Source organism: Protopterus annectens, chromosome 1.part0, assembly GCF_019279795.1.
Source record: "Protopterus annectens isolate FY-2018-M chromosome 1.part0, PAN1.0, whole genome shotgun sequence".
NCBI classification, from domain to species: domain Eukaryota; kingdom Metazoa; phylum Chordata; order Ceratodontiformes; family Protopteridae; genus Protopterus; species Protopterus annectens.
Genome location: NC_056725.1, coordinates 31,230,135 through 31,251,137, shown reverse-complemented (window position 1 = coordinate 31,251,137; position 21,003 = coordinate 31,230,135). Strand labels below are relative to the sequence as shown.

At 45.0% G+C, this 21,003-nt stretch overlaps 1 protein-coding gene across 1 annotated transcript in view; it reads right to left on the bottom strand.

Moving 5' to 3' along the window:
• Window positions 1–21,003, bottom strand: part of NUP133 (nucleoporin 133) — a 2,059,048-nt gene that overhangs the window by 1,933,974 nt on the left and 104,071 nt on the right. The gene's annotated exons all lie outside the window — the stretch shown is intronic.

Here is a 21,003-nt window from a genome sequence, read left to right as displayed (position 1 = left end):
TATCCATTTGTTGGATATAAGGTTTTAATAAAAAATCTATCCATATGGAGACATTTTCAGTTACCCATCCCCTGCCCGAAACAATCGGCCTAAGGGGTGGGTCATTCAAACATTTGTGCAGTTTGGGTAGTGCCTTAAATATTGGGATTACTGGTTTCTCTATCAGTAAAAACTGATAAGTCTCTTCAGTGATACTAAAGTTGTTCTTCAGGGTATTTAACTTCTTATGTACTTTATCAACTATATGTTTTACAGATACAGGATTAATCTCTATATAAGCCATGTCATCTTGTAGCAAATGTTTTATTTTGTCATTGTACCATGTAGTGTCCATTAAAACAATAGCTCCCCCCTTATCCGCCTTTTTTATTGTTATAGAAGCGTTGTTAGCTAATCCCTTCAAAGCTGTGGTCTGCTCTGTAATTAAATTATAATATTTGGAAAAGAGACCTTCGGTATAATACTTGGCCATATCTTTCTCACAAGCACTCAAAAAAAGATGCAAGGTGGGTGAAAGCTGTAGTATAAATCCACTTGCTTTTTTAAGTACATTACAGTTAGATATATCATTACCAAACATGCTCTTCAGCATCAAGTTTCTACAAAATAACATGATGTCAGTAATTACCTCATTATGCATACAAGGATTGCTAGGCACAAAAGTTAGTCCCTTGTTCAAAACGAACAACTCGTCCGTGGTTAGACAGTGTGATGATAAATTATAAACAATGCTATTGCAGAAGCCAGGAGTCATTGGAGAATCCTTCTCCTCTTCCCAGCCTCCCTGTCGTCGCTCTGTGATCTTCTCTCGACCCCTCTCTTCTTGACGGCCGTAAAGTTCCAAAATGCTTACGCCCCGCGATGCCTTGGGCCGTGCTCCAGTCCCTGCTGTAACCTCTTCCATATCTTGTGCAACAATCGACAGGACATCGCTTCAGCCGTTGCAGAAGATGTTCCGCTCGTCATGCACTGCTGCCCAGTGCTACGCAAGCCGGCACTGTTGGTATCGATGTCCGGGATCAAGTGGGTAGAAAAAGTCCCGTTGTCAATGTCACCTCCCTGTGTGTGATGAACGGGGGGTGAAAGTGGATCAACTGTGTCAGCAATGGTGTTACGTCGTCCGTTGATGACGTGAGCAGGCTCTGTACGTCCTGCTGTGACGCCTGCTGCCATTGGCAACCCTGCTCGTTCTCTGGAGTCCCTGGAATGCCCAGTGCGTTCTGTAAAGGTGTGTTTCTCTCTCAACCGTTCATCTTGTGCTCTGGAATCCCTCTGATACCGTGGATTTCTGGGCCAAACTAAGATATTTCCTTTAGAGAAATCCTCATGATCCCTCTTAATTTTATTTAACTTATCAAGACGTAATTTCTCGGCATTGTCATGAAGTGCTCCACATATCTGTTGTAAGCGTTGTAAATATGCAAAGTAAGCCAAGAAGTAATAGCAGAGCGGTACAGTTGTCGGCTTGAGAGCAGGCAGGCAAGGTTCGAGCCCACACAACACCCTTTTTTTTTTTTGTAAATAAGCACTAAAAAGGCCCCTGACAGTATTGTACAAATGTAAAAGTATTTCCTTTTGTAAAATGGAATGAAATAGAGCATATATTTCCAAGTAATACAAGAATAAAAATTGTTAGAAATGTACTGATAGCTAAACTGCAGTGAGAGAGTGCCCGTAGCTAAGTAGTGTTTCACAAACTGCAAATTGCTTGCTCAGAGTTAAGCACTGGTTTAACAGACTCAAACTGTGTGCAACTAGCTGTGCTTAGTTTAACATACGTGTTACTAGCCAATTAAGGTGTAACCCAGCGCACACCGTTTGCGTGACGCGCCCACAAGCTAACTTGGCGGTGCAAGTGAGCACCGCAAAACGAAGCAGACCTGGTTTTAAAGTGCTTAAAAGTGCTTTTGGCATGTTTGATTGACAGGTCCTGAAGTCATTTCTAGACAGTCATAAAAATTAAAATTCAGTGGTCAGATTCGAACCCAGGATACCATGCACTAGAGTCAAGGTACTAAACCACTAAGCCATGACAGCAGTACTTAGAAATGCAGAAATAGCATATATATATATATATATATATATATATATATATATATATATATATATATATATATATAGGATGTAATCCAAAATGGAGCATGATAAAGCAGTTTCTGTGAAGTAGATACAATTCTAAACCAGCCAATCATAGAAATGTGCAGGAAAATCGGCATATATAAGCCCCATAGGCGGGAATACACAGCATAAACGATTGTAGAATAGACCTGCAGGCAGAATGAGTGGAGTAGGGGAGGGAAGTTGCTTTCGAGCACAGCGGTGGGGCGTTGGAGTCCAGATACATGGTCTGGCTCCTAGTTCACCATCATGAGGCCCAACTCATGCAGGGCCAGGTCTCATGGGGAGCGTACAGGGTGGAGGCATGGGACCAGTTGGCTCATGATCTTACTAGTGCTACTGGGATTCCACGCACTGATGAGCAGGTCCGTCACCACCATGCGGACCTGAAGCGACGTAAGCAAGACCAGTTGACCCAATGGATCCAGGAGGCCCGGGATATGCCCAACGCCCCACTACTGAGTAAGTTACATTTTACTTATGTAAGGAATTCAACTAGCTGATACCATGGAGATGTGTATCCCAATATTACTTGTTTTGTATTACAGCTGCAGGTGTCTGCTCTATGAATAGACAGACACATGACCGCAGGCTGGTCCGGCTGCGCCACCATGCAGGTTAGTAACCCCACCTAGTACTTGTAAATAAATATTATAGTGTAGCATGTAGCAGAACACTGCAGTGTATTGCTTAAAAGTAATAGAATGTGCAAGCAGCAAGTAAAAGTCTGCAGGTATGGCTGCAACAAGTTCATCAGTATGCAAGTGAAATTGGAAATATAAGTGATAGAAATAAATAGTGCTGTAATACAGATGTCCCACCATTAATTAAATGTAGTATAACCTGCAGTAGTCTCAAGAGTACAGCTTCAGAATCTGAGGTAATCACATGTGAGATATATCCCCTGTTAAAATGCTGAATCATGACAGAAGTGAGGCTGCTGGAAAGTGTTGGAATCCCCACAGGTCTAATATATGAACAAAGCCTAGAAGTACCAACCTGAACTGTGAAATTGCAGGATGTGTGAGTGACAGAAAGGGTCATGTATCAATGAATAAAGTAGTAATAACACCTGAATATATAAACTTCAGTGTGGTTCTACAGAACTAAATGCATGTGGGAATTAAAACTTAACATCCCAAACTGATTTCAGTGTGTCTGACTCTTGAATGTTCAGGCCAAAATCCGTATATGGTGATCACAGTCAGCAATTTGCAGATAGAATGAATGATTGTCCGACATACTAAACATCCATAGTTGTCCCCTGCCCTGTCATCAAAGTGTAGCAGGATGATGTATCTGATCAAAATCAAAATAACTAGGATAGTGATGCATCTGTAACAGGTCTAGCATGACAGTCAAGTAAAAATCATTTGGAAACTATCTCCCACAAGTTCATTGTGTTTCTATTACAAATGTATATCTATGTATAATTTATGAATGTGTCATCATTTTCTTTCTCCACCCCACCCTATAATTGCAAATAAACCCACTAAATATTGGTATGTGAACATTTCATTAACCATGGACATTTGTCCTGTTTCAAAAATATATGCATGTCTGTTGTTGCATGTGCCCTGGTCATACCTGCAAACCTGATGGCCTGTTGCCATTAATCAACCCTGCATGTTGTTCGATTGTGTATTTCCGTTCAAATAATGCATGTGATATTGATATGCCCGTTGTTCAATGGTGTTAATATCTGGGTGTTTGTTTAATGGGAATACCAATGCATGCTGTTACAACTAATTTGAATGGAATAATATGCCACTAACCCAAACTAACATAACATACACACAAACCTAGAACGCTTGGATAGCAGGTCCCAGCGGACCCACCTCTCCCACCTCAGCTGGCGAGTGCACCTGGCACTAGTGCCCAGGATGGACCCTCCTCTGGTGGCCCTGTGCCACCTTCGGGTGGAAGCGCTGCAGGGGATGGGGCCCGTCCCCCCTCTGCAAGCGTGGCCGGAGGAGCACGTCCACTCACCCTCCAAGGTGTCCGATCTGTGGTGCGAAGGGAGATCCAAGACTCTGTTCTTGGGCCCCTACGCCAGCTTGAGGCCCGGGTGGCACAGCTTACGGGCTTGCCCATTGTCCCACCTGCACAGCCCCCAGCACAGCCCCGTCCTGGGCTGTGAAGGAACAGTGGCAACTGCCTATGGGTGGGGATATCAGTTCCACTGTTGCCATCTGTGGGCTCATGTTTCTTGGATATCCCAACCTCCATCCCAGTCAATTGTGTAACCCCACCACGTGTCATACACCGCCCCTGTATGCGTCTTGTCTGTTAACCTACCCAACCTACCTCCCCAGCTATACCGACTACCTCACCTGACATACCACTCTCCCCTGATAAAAAAAAAAAAAAGGGCACTCCGTATCCACAAAAAAATTACGCCCCATACATAGCTGTCCATGTTGCACACATGTCCGCTGGACATTGAAACTGTCAATTACAATTGGCTGTACAACAGGTATTAATGTTGTCCTGACACCTCTCTCAGGGGTGGAAGGTTCCAAATGTCACACTAAATTGCATACAAATGCACAGCTGTTGCTGGGAAAGACATGGGCAGCTATGGGCCTCACCTACATCCTTCCTGCAAATTCCAAGCTTGTTTCCCTACTGTCTTACCCTCTTTGTGACCCCTTTTTCACCACTTTCCTGTCACCCCTTTTTCTTTTCTTTCAAAGAAAAAAGCGCGGGTGTGCGCTTGTGTCTTGTGAGCTAACCGCCAGTGTGCATCGTGAGCAAAACGAGCGCAGACCTGGTTTTAAATGCTTAAAAGTGCCTTTGGCACTTTTGATTGACAGGTCCTGTACTCATTCTGAAAGAAAAATAAATACCCACTGTCAGTCTCAAACCCAGGACCTTGGTAACACTAGTCTGTATGACCTACCACTAAGCCATGACTCTCATACAAGAACATAGTGCTAAAATATATATAACATGTAATAGTAGGAATCAATATAAAGGCAATAGGATGTGTACTACCCAAAGCATGTCAGGTAGATTTTTAATGCCTGAATTACTGGATTCCCATACTATGTTAGTGTTCACAGAAACAACCCTGCTAATTGTCAGCTTGTACATAATGTAAGGTAATGTACATATATGAAGGTATGTATATGTACACATACACACATACATATATACATATATATATATATATATATATATATAAATACATATGAAATATAGTGGTAGGTGTCAGTATCCATACACACTCACTACAGGAAACAGTGAAGATAAATGCAGCAACCAGAATCTGCAACACAGCCTGACTCCTGTGAGATCTACTAACCCCTTTAACTGCTTAAAGGTGCCTCCAGCACTTTGATTGCTAGGCCCTGTACTCAATTTGAAAGCAAAATATAAGCATACTAGTAGGCCCTACCACAAGACCATTTTAACACTAATCTGTATGACCTACCAGTAAGCCATGACTCTCATATAGGAATATAGTGCTAAAATAAGTGGAACATGTAATAGTAGGAATGAAGATAAAGGCAATATAGTATGTGTACTACCCAAAGCATGTCAGGCAGACTTGTACTGTCCCACTTACTGGATTCCCATACTAGTGTAGTGTTAACAGAAACAGCCCTGCTAATTGTTAGCTTGTACCCAATAATGTCAGCTAATGTACATATAGGAAAGTATGTATATGTACACACACACATATATATATATATATATATATATATATATATATATATATATATATATATATATATATATATATATATAGCAATACATATGAAATATAGTTGTAGGTGTCAGTATGCATACACACTCACTACAGGGAACAGGTGAGAGAAATGCAGCAACCTGAATGTACAACACAGCATGAAGCATGAGAGACGTACTAACCTTCACACTCACAGTACACTGTCAACAGCATACCAGCATGGTCCACGCCCTTACAATCTGAAAGGGCAACGCCTATCTCACATACCCTTTTATAGCACTGTCCTGAAATCACAGTGAGACATGCAATCAGTACACAACTGGCTGCATGCAATTAGCAAATGCTGCCTTACAACTGGTGCAGAGGCCATCACATGGACCTATGCAGATACCTACAAAAGCATCCAGTACCCACACTCCACACATGCAATACATTAATTGCACAAAACCGACAGAGAAAGAGAGAGAGAGAGAGAGAGAGACAGAGAGAGAAAAAAACAGAAATAAAGACAGCCAGCAGCAAAACCAGCAGCAGCAGCAAACAGCAAGCAGCACCACTGACACAGCAGCAGCTGCCACAAACACAGGTAATGCAAAGTAGCAGGTTAATACTGTGCTTACTGTGACACCTCCAAATGTATCATAGTTCACTATCTATAGGTATGTCCATGAGATAGGTTGTGTGTACTTAGTCCTGAAATATATACATATGTAATATTGCTGTACATGTTGTCCATACTTAAAACTTCCATAGCTTAGAACACAAGGCCAGTTATGCATATGATGCAGTAGTTCCCAGGGTCAGTAGAGGTTCCTCCTCATTGGTGTGTGACCACTGTGTATGTATGGCACTGTTCAGGTACATATCCTGTAGTATGGCCAGGGATTAATATCAGTCTGTAATGTGGTGCTATGTCCTCTAGGGGTGAACGTATCACACATCCAGGGATACCATTTTGTAACAGTGATGCTGTGTGTTCTGCAATGTTGAGGGTGGCCCTCACCTGGACATGTGAGATGATAGGGAGGTTACAGTCATCTGTGATAACTAATTCCACTTGTGTAGGAGAATGGGGGGGGGGGTATCTGCACCTAAACTGTTTGCAACAATGTTGCCAATATCTGTGCATTTGGTGAATGTGAAGCATCTTAACACTGCTGACCACAGATGCCTTGCCTTCATGTGAATCTGCCCTGTGCTGCAGTAGCCTCCTGCTATTGTTATACAATGTGCCTGTATCTGTAGTCCACTGGACAGGATAAATAAGTGGTGTGCATACGGTCTGGGTTAGCTATGTGTGTGCACAGTACATGCACTATGTGGGATGTCTGTGGTAGCTTTTGTAAAGGGGCCAGCAGTGTGTGTTGTGGCTTCCACTGGCCCAGTGGGCTGCATGGAGAGCATCACAGCCCTAACTAGTGAATAACTGGGTAATTACATGCATACATAGCAAGGTAGTGTACTGTGCTTGTGGTGTTGTTGGGATATGTATATCCAGGCTGAGTAATGTGTGTCCACATCACAGGGTTGGATGGCAACACACATACACAGTATGTAGGGATGAACACCCAGAGTGTTTCAGACGTGTTGCCTGTGCAGAAATATCTGGCCATTACCTGTGCATCCCCCACAACACACACACATGCAACATATGGCAGAAGTACTATAGCAGTACACATAGGTTCATAGGTTCATACTAGGCTATTTGCCCTAGGGCATTGATAAGCCTAGTAGAATGTGTTTGTCTTTTGCCACACAATTAAAATTTATGCTGCTATGCCCTTTTCCGAGGTTAGTATACTGTGCCTCTGTCTAACAGTGACATAGAAGTGATACCCGGGGTACAACTATGATCTCCATCCACTCATCCAGATTCCTATGGAAGAGAGTCAATGAGTGACTCTGCCTAACCTGTACTGTGAGTTCATTACAGAGTGAAGGGAGCCTCTGGGTTAGGAATATGCCCCTCCAGCATGTCCTATTTATGTCAGTGCTAAGGTTCAGGTCTCCTGAGCGTGTGGCTATATGGGATTTTGATTTCCTGAGGTGCAGCATGTTCATTACTTCTGGGATGGACATGGCTGTATATGGCAGGCACAGATTGCCTCTGAACAGGCAGTATGCCACTGAGTCCTGCTGGATTTTACCTGGGCAGCATATGGCTTCTGTTTGAGCCCTTTGATCCTCTTGATGAGGTACTGTTGGGCTTTACCAGTTGCTGTAGGTGTCTGGTTAGGTACATCCCAAAAGGTGCATTGTACTCAATTATAGGCCTGATGGAGGAGTAAAGAGGCACAATGACCTCCCCTGCCGTACATGTGAATCCCTTCATGATTAGCTGGGCTATATAACATGTCTTTCAATCCACGTTGGCCATGTGGTTGACAAATGACAGATTGCCATCAAGTTTGTTCCCCAGGTCCCAAATTACGTTTTCTGTACTCAATGGCTTAACACCTATGTGATACTTTGCCACCAATGTGGAGGAGTGGGAATCTGCGATGAATATTGATACTCCCCCTCCTTTGTTGTCTGGTCCAAGTGTTGGGGCAGACAAGAATGGTAACAGGTATAACTTGTTAGTGCTGGTGTGCTCCTGGGAAACCTGAAACCGGTTTCTGTTACTGCACAGATATCGATGTCCATAATGCTAAGTAGAGTTTTGAGTGTGTGTATCCTGAGGTCTAGACTTCTGGTGTTTAGTAGCATCACTCTTAGTTCCTCATCCTTTGTGATACGTATGGATGTGGGTTTGCCTTATGAACCTTGCCTAATAAAGGCACTATGGGTGTAGCAAGAGCCTCTGCCAAAATCCAAAAGGCCAGGGGTGACAGGTGCAAGCTGTCCCTAGCAAAGCATCGTGGCTTGTACAGCATATCACCCCAAGATGACAGGCATTGGCTCACCTGTGAATGACACCAGTACTTCATTCAATTGTTGAAAGGGATCATCTTGCCTTGATATTGTGGCATCATTCTTGGTGAGGGTAAGATGCTACTCAAGGTCAGGGTCATACTGTCTTGGGCTACATGCTCAGAGAGCTCCTTTCTGTCTCATGTCATGTACTCCAGGGAGGTATGTGTCAGGTCATTCACACCAGCATGGACATTGAGTGAGTCATACCTGTACTTGCCTTGGAGTTACTTGAGTGTTTGTGTTATGTGGTGGGTCGTAGTGCCGGACAGGCTGCACACTGTTACCCTCTACTCGCTAAGCCTGGTGAACGTGATGTCAGTGTGCCTGATGATAGATGCACCTATTACAGGTGTATGAGGTGTGTTGTTTACTGTTAAGGGCTGTGAGTGTTCAGCACATTGGCTTTGTGAGATGTGCTGCACGTGTTTGTTTCTGTGGTAGTGGTTGCTTGGATGTCCGCTTTGGAGGTCTCTGCTGCGTAGGCAGATCTGTAGTCTGAGCCTCCGAGTATGTGTTAGTTTTGCTGTCGTGGTAGGTCTATGTGAGACTGGAAGTGTAGTGAGTGTGGTTTCCTTCTCCACCTGACTGGTTATGGCAGTATTGAGTAGAGAGAGCCTAGCCTCCAGTTTGGTATATGGTTGCATCACTCACATGTGTTTGAATTTGTTGTTAGGAGGAGGGGGTTGTCTGTGTACATGCAGCTGTTATAACATTGCCTCTGGATTACCACACTCACCAGCTGGACTGGAGAGGAGACTGACAACTGACCTTTGGACATGCTAGAATACTATTGTGAATTCCATAATAATTGAAAACAAGGTCCAGTGGGGAGTGAGGGTGTACTGATATTACTTACTACTGCTGACTGATATAATAGCTTCAGTGAGCAAGTGCCAGGTAACTTAAGTGCAATGTGTTACAATTAAGTAAATGCAAAAATAACAAACAGTCACTTGCTGTCATGTGTAACATGGAAATACGTACAGTAAGCAATGCAGATATCAGTAGTGAGTCACAGAAGTGCCGAGAAGCTGTGTATTATGTGGAAGTAGCGTACCAGTGAAATAACAAGCTAACAGATAACAAGCATATAAACAAAGCTAGATTCAGGAGGCTTGGATGTAGTGTTTGCTACAGCAAACAAGGTGTACCAATGTCAGTAAGATACAGCTAAAATATGCAGGCACTATAAACCTGAAACCAGAAGTTCCCAGCTATGAATGGCAAAGTACAGCCTATTCTCACACAACAGTGCAGACCACAAACCTTGTTAATGTTAAATAACTGGCCTGAAGGCCAACTGCTTATACCAGAACTAATACACTTGGACACTGGGCTCTCAATCAGCAGTTCCCAACTTAGAAGGATGAAAGCTATGTGTCCTGCCACCACAGTGCTTGCCACAAACCTCCCTAATGTAAAACAACTGGTCTGAAGGCCAAGTGCTTAATCCAAAAGACTTAGAATGATAGCGACACTTTAATCAAGTTACAACCAAGCAGTAATAAGTACAATTTAATACTCCCTGTATAGAATGTGTACCATATATTGCTGAGATATTATGCTGATAACCTGTTTGTGTACTTTTCCAGGGGAATATGGCTCCGAAAAGGAACCCCGCCTACACTGCTGCAGAGGATGAAGAGATCCACCAGAGCCTGGTGCGTGACTATGCCATCCTGTTTTCACGCACCACCCAGAATCAGCAGGAGAGGTCTGCACTGTTGCAAAACCTTGTTAGCAGTATAAATGATGTTGGCATGCATGATAGGACATATGAGCAGGTGAGACATCACTGCAGTGATTTGATTAGAAATGTCCACCAGCGTGCTGCAGATATCCGCAGGCAACAGGTTGCCACAGGTGGGGGGGTGGCCACACATCCCCCCTCACCAGACAGGAGGGGCTACTGCTAAGTGTTGTGGATCTAGCCCCAGAACAACAGCATCAGTCGTGCATCATGATGGAGGTTGGATCCACACAGCAGCAAGACACCGAGCGTGCAGGTAAGATGCCATATTTATTTGTTATTAATTTTACATTTGTTGACCGGGCTAGTCTAGCTGGATATATGTCCATTTTCAGTAGAGGCCTGGGGAGAAAAGCTCCACACATAACATAATAAAGGCAGACAGACAAGTTGTTAATAAAGACATACAAAATAATAGAAATATATATCAGCTTGTTAATAAAATCAACATACATTTAAGGAACTCAAACAGTTTAAACTCCTACACAATGTTCTGTCGGTTTCAAAGCAAGTCTACCTAAAACATAACGGTTATGCAATAAGGCAAAAGCCATATAGATAACAGTTAAAGCTGAGAAGGGTAGAGACGTAGAAGGAGTATGAAAGATAAAATAATAGGGAAGAGGCAGGAGTCAAGAAGGGAAGTGAGGAAAAGAAGGAAGACAGTCAAGAGGAGGTGGGAGGGATGGGAGAAGTAGGTCAGAGCATAGAAGGACAGCAAGGGAAAAGAAACAGGGTAGAAGCTAGTTTTTACGCACAATGAAGGGTTAAAGGTAAAGAGAGGGTGGGGAGAGGGAAGCTAGCCTGGAGTACTACAAGAACAAAGCCAGTGGTTTTGGAAGTACAGTTTGATTTGTTGTTTGAAGAGAGGTAAGGGGGAGATTAGAGTTAACTCCTTGTATGCACATAGGACTGTTCTGTACACTTTACTTCATGCACGCATAAGGTGTGCACGTGGTATGTACCTGTCATCATGATATGTAATTGTGCATGTGTGATACAGACATTATGAGCAGCTGATGTGTATAAGGGAACTAGTGTACCACTGTACTGTATCATATGCAAAACAAATGGCACACTTGTGCCCACTGACATTACTTTCTTCACATTTCCAGGTCCCTCCCATCTAGCAACGAGGCAGGCCATACATGCTGGTGAGTGTGTTTAATAATACCTGCAATACCCAGTTTAACAATAGTAAGAGTAGTGTAACTCAGTACTGATGTGTGTGTTTACTGTGGGGTGTGCATGTGTGCAAGTGTGCCTGTGCCCATGTGTGTGTGTGTGTGTGTGTGTGTGTGTGTGTCCATGAGTGCATGTGTCCATTTCTGAATGTGTGCATTAGTATTGAAGTGCATCTCTGTCAAATATGTGTTAAGACTGTAATCTGTGTTCCCTGTTTTCCTCCCGTAGGTTCTGGTGCTGCTCTGGTGACCTGCAGCAGGGAACCTGAATCATGTGCCCCAGGTACTGATGATGATGAAATGTCTATAATGGTGCAGGAAGGTGTGTCTGGGTCAGCCATTGGTCAGCCAATTGACAGTACACAGCTGTCAACCCCTTCAATGCGCACAGTCATCCTGCCATTACATCCTTTGTCACCATTGTCCCTAGGTGATGGACAGTATGCAGTGGGCACAGATCAGGGTAATGTGGTACCTGTGGTACATGCATCCCCACAAAGCAGCCATGAGCAGGGTCCTCCAATGGTACCACGCAGACAGTCGCCCATGGGTTCTCGTGGGGGCATCCGTGGCCGTACTGCCTCTGGACTGTTATGCAGGCACAGGCGCGTATGGAAAGGTACACCAGACAGGGTCTGAGGGAGCTGAGAGCATGTCGCACAGCCATGACAGACGGCATGCGTGACGTCGCGAATGCTATTCGTAACTTCACAGATGTCGTTGACAGAGGTTGTGGGGACATAACAGCTGCTCCACAACCAGATGTCCATGGGCCGGGGCGATGATGTGCGTTTGCAACGTCGATGTGGCCGTATGCTGGCAACAGCACCAGCTGGCAGTGGCCGCAGACGACAACAGGCCCACTCACGCACCTCAAGTGCCAGCACCAGCCCCAGCAATGCTGGGTCTGTGCTGTCATCAGGACGCCCCAGGAGACCACGTGCACGTGGCTCTGGACAGTCCCAACAGGGAACTGTGTCCAGTCAACACACCCCCGCTTCCGATAACACCCAGTCTGGGTTAGTACCGGATACGGTCCGTAGCACCCCTGCCAGGCACAGGTACTGTGTCCGTGCCCACAGACACTGATCTGGATGACCTGACAGGTGCAGTCTGTGGCTGTCCACAAAACCCTGTACATGGCAGCCATTATGTGGGACTGTGTGCGTGCTTACACACATGCATAAATTTAACACCTAGGGCAAACACATACACACACACACTGCACCAACACTGGTCCACCCTGTACTGCTGCCCCTCACAAAAACACACACACACACACGTCAATTGGTGTTACCAGTGGCTGGCTTGGGCATACCTAACCCACACCCTGTGCATATGATGACACTGTGCCACCTCCTGCATACTACAACATTGGTGCAGGAAAAGCTAAACACGTTGCTGATGCACAGGGTGACTACATAGATGTGTATTAGTAGTAACATGTTGGTAACTGTTCACTGTTCCACTATGATTGTGTGTATATCCCAGCATTCCTGCTGCAGTAACTGTATGAATGTCTGAATTGTTATCTGCACCCCATACTACTTACCAAAGTCTACCAGCTGCACACCATCACATGCTACCATTGACTATGGGAATGTGCATCATGTGCTGTTATGTAGATTCAGCTATATGTATCTGTTCTGTCACACATGCATTTACACACACCCTGCTACCCCCACACATGCACACGCTCACCTGCCATTCCCATTATTTATTACCCTACATGAGTAGCTGTCGATACAGGACAGGTACACATTTGAAAAGTGCACTATGTGGATTACTACAGATTTCCTCCTCTCAACCTGTACTCACAGGGTGCAGGCAACCTCATTAGTTTAAAAGTGTTATGTGCATCAGGTACTGTGGTTCCCTGATTGCCACATCAAACATGTTTTCCATACGGAAATGCACACACAGAAACATCCCACATCCACACACTTGCCACATTCAGGCCTCAAAACACTATCTAGGTATATTCTGGTACATGTGTATGTTACAGTAGCATGTAGCACTATACTGAGTACTGGCAGTTGTCTGTTGTCATGTTGTTTGTATAGAGTAAAAGGATTGTTTGTTTATCCTACTTCGTTTTGTGGACATTACTTGAAGTGTTACCTTACATGCATTATTGGTACCAACACCTTCTCTTTTGTTGTTTTGTTTGTATAGGGTGCTGTCAACATCACTGTTTGTTAAGGGAAATGTGCACCCTGCAGTGCATAGCCCCATTTGGCAAAAGCCACATCCCACCCCCACCACTGTGCACACACTAACCCCACCCACAGTAAAACACATACTTTACATTTGCAAGATTCAAACCCCTACCTAACTGTGTTATGACACTAGAGGCAGACACATTAGCAGAGTGTGCTATTTGCATTAGTGGGAGAAATCCTTTCTAATGCTGTACTTAGAGGGTGCTGACATCATCTGTGTTTAGAAAGAGGGATGTGCACCCTGTAGTGTGTTCTCCCAGTTGGCAAAAGGCACTTTTCCCTCACAGCATTATGCACACACACAAATCCCACTCATACTAATACACATACATTCCCTTTGCAGGATTCAAACCCCCTACCTAACTATGTTATGACACCGGAGAAAGACGCATTAACATAGCGCGCTATACGAACTACTGGAGAACTTTAATTCAGGTAATAAAGTTATAGAGTGCTGACATAATCAGTGTTTCAAAAGGGGAATCTGCATCCTGTAGTGTACTGTCACAGTTGCTAATAGGGGCATTTCCCACACACACATCGATGTGTTTGAGGTTTGCATTATGTGGGGGATCCAGTACTCCAGTGTGATTAGTATATGGTTCGATTGCAACAATGAGGGATATACTTCAAGTGGTGAGCATTTTGTACTCATGTTTGTGATGATCAGGTCTAGTATATCTGCCCCTCTTGTGGGAGCTAAAGAGTGTCTGAACTATGGGAACCCTAGAGCTTGGGTATTGTGGCTTGAGTAATGTTCACAGTCTATGTTTGGGTAGCTGACGTCACCCAGTATGATGGTGTTTGCAGAGAAATCTATACTCTCCTGTGTCAGCATGAAGGCTGTGTGGGGGTCCTGAGTTTGAGAGGGTGCTTTAAGAGCTACTTTGTCTCTTTCCATGTGGTCCAGGGAGGTACGTCTCAGGTTGTTCACACCAGCATGGACAATGACTGCCTCATACTTGTACTTGCTGTGGAGTGACCTGTGTGCTTGTGTTATGTGGCACATTCTATCACCCGACAGGTAGCTAAATGTGACCCTCACCTTGCTCAGTCTGGAGGGCGGGACGTCAGTCAACAGCTCATGTCAAGCATGTTCACAGTCCTCAAATTATGTGGAAACCTTCAAAGCCCCCAGGCCTGTTGAAAATATGGACCAGACTGCAGATAACTGTATAAAGGCATTCTATGGACACATTCAGGAATGCATGGATCATGCAATCACATATGAAAGCAAGACCCAATCCTCCAAAGGCAGACGTCCTGTGTGCTGGACACCAGCCATAAACAAACTATACAATAGAAGGATGAAGCCACTACGTGATACAACACTCCCAAAATGTGAAGGCATCACTGATGAGTATTAGAAGACAACTACAGGCACTCATAAGATTGTCTAAGGCCATCTTTGAGAGTAGATTCCACAAGACACGGAGGAAAATCACAAGGCTTTCTGTAGTTATGTTAGGAACCTGGGTGGTAATACCCAGATATGCTCAGAGGTAGTCCAAGATGTCACACGAAATACCAAACACAGAGACATTGCCATCATCCTAGTGGACAGGTTCACTGCTACCTTCTCCCCCCCACCACACCAAAAGGGCAAATATGTCTCCCAGCAGAGTGCTGCCCCCCCTGACATCCCAGATGCTCAGGTAAGAGCTGCCCTCTCCAAAGCAATAAACACTGCATCAATGGGACCAGACAGTGTCCCAGGCTGTGTCCTACATGAACCCCAAGAAGAGCTACACCCAGACATAACACTACTGTTCAATCCCAGCCTTACTACACGATATGTGGCCAAAGAGTGGCGTACAGCAACAGTGGTCCCTCTACATTCAGGTGGTGCCTTAACGGATCCTGGACACTATTCGCCCCATATGTCTGAATAGCTTGGTCTGCAAAGCTATGGCAAGGATCATCATGAACCTCATATATATAGATATTGGGGAGCTACAGACATGTCACCATACACAGTTTGGCTTTATTAATGGCAGATTCTGCCTCTCAAACACGTTTGATTTCTTTGAAACGGGTCACCAAGGCCACTGTCAAGTGGAAGGTGGTCTACACAGCATACCTGGACCTTGCATAAGCCTTTGATACAATACCCCATTTGTGCATTCTAGGGAAGATCACCAGTGTACATATTAACCCCTATGTCACTACAGATATTGCACAGTGGCTCAAGGGCAGAACACACATGGTTAGAATTGCTGGAGCCATGTCAGCCTCAAAACCAGTTACAAGTGGTGTCCCACAAGGCTCAGCCCTGGGATCGGTCATGTTCAGTATACATTTATCAGAGGTACAGGCCAACATGGAAGTACTGTGGCTGAGCAAGTCGCAGATGACTGCAAACCGGATGCCATAATCAACTCTCCAGCTAACACACGCATCCTCCAAAAGGGCCTCTTGCAAACACACGACTTGTGCCACAGCCATGGCCTCAAGCTGAATGCCAAAAAGCGTATAGTCATCCCCTTTGTCAAACACAAAGTGACCACAAAGTACCACATATGTGTTAATCCATTAAGTGCAGACAAAGGAATTATGGACCTTGGGGTACACAGGTTGATAGCATTCTACCATTTGACAACAACATGGACAAAGTGGTTAGGAAAACATTTTATATGGGCCACATCATCATGATGGGATTCACATGTAGATCAGGGGAGGACATTGCGCCTCTTTACTCATCCCTCATCATGCCCACAATTGACTACAATGACCCTGTCGGCATGCACCTTACCAGACACCTGCAGCAACTGGAAAGACCACATACGTACCTCAACAAGAGGATCAAAGGGCTCAAACAGATGCCACATACTGACTGGTTAAAGAAACAGCAGTTCTATATAGTGGCATACTGCCTCTTCATAGGCAATCTGTGCCTGACATATAAAGCCACGTCAAACCCTGACTTAATGGCCATGCTGCACCTCAGAATATCCAGATCCCATCAGGATACACGCTGGAAAGACTTGAACCTCAGGAGTGATATACATAGGACATGCTGGAGGGGCACATTCATAACTCAGAGGCTCCCTTCATTCTGGAATATTATCCCAATAGAGGTTAGGCAGAGTCACTCAGTGACTATCTTCAAGAGTGATATTAATGACTGGATGTGACATTGTAGGTTTACCCTGGGTATCACTTATGTGTCACTGTTAGACAGAGGCACAGTATACTAACCTTGGAAAAGGGCATAGCAAGATAGATTTACAATGCATGGTGAAAGCCACACACATTCTGGCTAGGTGTATAAATGCCCTAGGGCAGATATCCTTGTATGAACCTATGGACCTATGTATCTTGTTCACCAATGGCCCTATGTGCTGTTAATCACCAATGCAATCTCAATACTATGGTAGCATGTGCAAAGGTCAGTTGTCAGCCACCTCTATGGTACAGTTGTGGAATATGTGAGTCATGTAGTAATGTCACAGCTGCCACATGTACACAGTCGACCCTATCCCCTACTCATGGATGTACAACACATGTATGAGATGGAAACACATGGCCAAACTGTGGACTAAGCACTCTGAACCCAGTACTGGCATAACCTGTCAGGTGGCATGAAATACTAGTGACAGCAATACCAGTCTGATGTGGACCAACACTGACAGCAATACAAGCATGGAAACACACCGGGCCATTCGTGGAGCCTAAGGATAGCATCCTGCATGACTGGCAGACACCTCTGCAGCTGGCACACAGGCATACGTTAGGCCTGCACACAGCACGCATAACACATAGCACACAAATCCTGTGTGCCAAACAAGCACAGTCTGTACAGCTATACAACACTACTGCTGCAGTTGTGTTAGGTACTTTTATTGTCCAGTACAGTGAGGACATGCTCACCAGGCTGGACAAGGTGTAGGTCACAGTGATATGCTCATGGGGCACTATGGTCCACCACATAACACAAGCATACAGATCAGTCAGATGCATGGACACATGACTCTGTCATTGTCCATGCCACCACAGCTGATGTGGGATGTCCCTCACTGGGATACATGATAGGGAACATGGAAGGGATCACTGAGCAAGTGACGCAGGCTGGTAGAACCCTGACCTTGGTTGGCATCAGACCCTCACCAGGGATTCTGACATATTACTGAATGCTAATGAATTACTGTAGCTACAACACCCTAGCTGAAAGGTTCTTAGCATGCGGTCACTGCATTGCTATGGAATAACGTCTTACCACTCCCACAACAGGTGAAAACATGCAGCACCTGTTCATCAACAACAGGTAGACTATATGCCCCAGACCAGGTGTGTATCCCTCACTACTAGGCTGATAGCATCTACATCTCACACTGTATATACACATCCCACATGCAGCACCTACACAGAAGACCACAGTCATAATGTTACCCTGTGCAAATACCATGTATTCACATGTGGCAGGCATCACACATGGTAACTATTGAAGGTCACAGGTACATATGTGTATTTGGCACACACATACATCATGTGTGCATTGCCATAACTGGTTTAATCAATGTCATGCATTATTGTGAGAGACCACCCGCACACATGGGCATTCTGTGTGGGCAAAACACACGAGGCATGTCTGTAATCAAAAGCCATAAATAATTGTGATATCATTTAGAAAGGGGTATGTGCATCCTGTAGTGTGTTTTCCCAGTTGCCAAAAGGGATATTTCTGTCATACACACTTACCCCCCCTTCACACGCACTTGCTGGATTCAAACCCCTACCTAACTATGTTATGACACTAGAGACAGACTCATTAGCAGAACGCGCTATTCGCATTACTGGTAGATTTCCTTTCTCCTGATATACTTATAGGGTGCTGACTTCATCAGAGTTTAGAAAGGGGAATGAGCATCCTGTGGTATGTTTTCACAGTTGCCAAAAAGGATGCTCCTTACATACACACACACACTTACCCCCCTTCACACACACTTGCTGGATTCAAACCCCTACCTAACTATGTTATGACACTAGAGACGGACGCATTAGCAGAGCGCGCTATTCGGATTACTGGGAGATTCCTTTTCTCCTGATATACTTATAGGGTGCTGACATGATCAGTGTCTAGAAAGGGGAATGAGCATCCTCTGGTGTGTTTTCACAGTTGCTAAGAGTAACATTTGGACTAAGTGTGTGAGCATGCCCAGTTCAGCCTTCCCATGGCATGTGTGAAAGATGTCTCATTTATCTAAGTGTGTGAGCATGCCCAGTGTGAGCTTTCCATATGTTGAACTCTGCAGCCCATCACATTTGTGGATGAGTGTGACCTTCAACAAATACCTCCAGTTTATGGTTGTGTGTTCTGTGCCATGTTGTGTAGTTACTGTCCAAATGCTTTTTGTGTGAACACAACAGGGAGTATACTGTGCCTGCAGGTTTTGCATGGGATTCTTTGCACACAATTGTCAACATCCGTTCATACTTACCTAACACTGTAGTACTGTATAGTGTAGTGGTTCAGTACTTTCACTGTGGTGGTCAGTATCCTGGGCTTTAGTCCTATCACTGCTTTACATTTCCATAGTGTGCACAACAGCCTGGTTAGGGTCCAGTTGTGCACATCTGCACAAAGGCGGTGCCTCTACGGACCCTGGTAATTACCACCCCATAAGCTTAACAAGTCTAGTCTGCAAAGCTATGGAGAGGATCATAATGGAGCTCATAAACAAAGATATAGGGGACATGCGGACATTGGACCCGTCCCAGTTTGGCTTGGTCAAGGGCAGATCATGCCTTTTGAACTTGGTCGACTTCTTCAAAACAGTCACTAAGGCCATTGCTGAGGGAAGGGCAGTCCATACAGCCTACCTTGACCTTGCAAAGGCTTACGACGCAATACCCCACTCGGGTATTGTAGAAGGACCTACCAACCTAAATGTAAACCCATATGCCACAAGATGGGTTGCAAACTGGCTTAAGGACAGGACCCACAGGGTTAGAGTTGCTGGCGCTATGTCAGACTCCAAGCTGGTCACAAGTGGTGTCCCACAGGGCTCAGTCCTTGGCCCCCTATTGTTCGTCATCTACTTCTCAGAGGTACAGGCCAACATGGGAGGACTTTGGCTGACGTTTGCAGATGACTGCAAACTGGGCGCCATAGTGGACAGTGCATCAGACACGGATATCCTTCAGAAGGGACTCACGGACACTGATAGCTGGTGCCAGAGCCATGGCCTGACGTTAAATGCCAAAACATGTATAGTCATACCCTGCGGGAAAAGCAAGGTAACCCCAAGCTACCATATAGGTGGCAATCCTGTAAGCACAGAGGTTATCATGGACCTGGGGACCCAGGTTGACAGTGGCCTTTCTCCTGACACTCACGTTGCTAACGTGGCTAGAAAGACCTTCTACATTGCCCACCTGATCAGGAAGGGATTCACATCCAGATCTAGTGGGGTCATTGTTCCCCTGTACTCTTCACTTATCAGACCAATGATAGAGTACAATGCCCCATTCTGGATGTATCTCACCTGACATCTGCAGCAATCAGAGAGACCCCAAAAGTCCCCCACCAAAAGGATAAAGGGTCTCCAACATCTGTCATATGCTGCCAGATTGAAGACACTCCAGAGGTGACATGTGCCTGACATGCAAGGCCATGTCCAACCAGGAAGTAATGGACATGCTCCACCTCAAAAATCGCCAAATCCACCAGAACCACTAGGGCAAGTGACTTAAACCTTAGCAGGGATACAAGTAGGACATATTGGAGGGATAGATTTATCACTCAGACTCCCTATGCTGTGGAATACAATCCTGGTCCATGTGAGGCAGAGCACCTCACTGGCTCGGTTCAAGGGGAATCTTTACCTGTGGATGGGAGATCATAGGTTTACCCCGGGGACCGTCTCTGTGCCACTGCTGGACAGAGGCATGACAAACTAATGGGCACAGTATTGTTTCCATATAAGGGGTGGCGTACTCCACAAAACTCTGGGCTGGGCTTATACCTGCCTTAGGGCAGATAGCCTAGTATAAACCTATGAACCTATCTGACCATGTTGCATTATGTTCGGATATGAACTACTTACAACAGCCTCATCCAACATCAGTAGTGTATTCCACAACATAGGTGTACATTGGCAAACACTACCGATGTGCCCT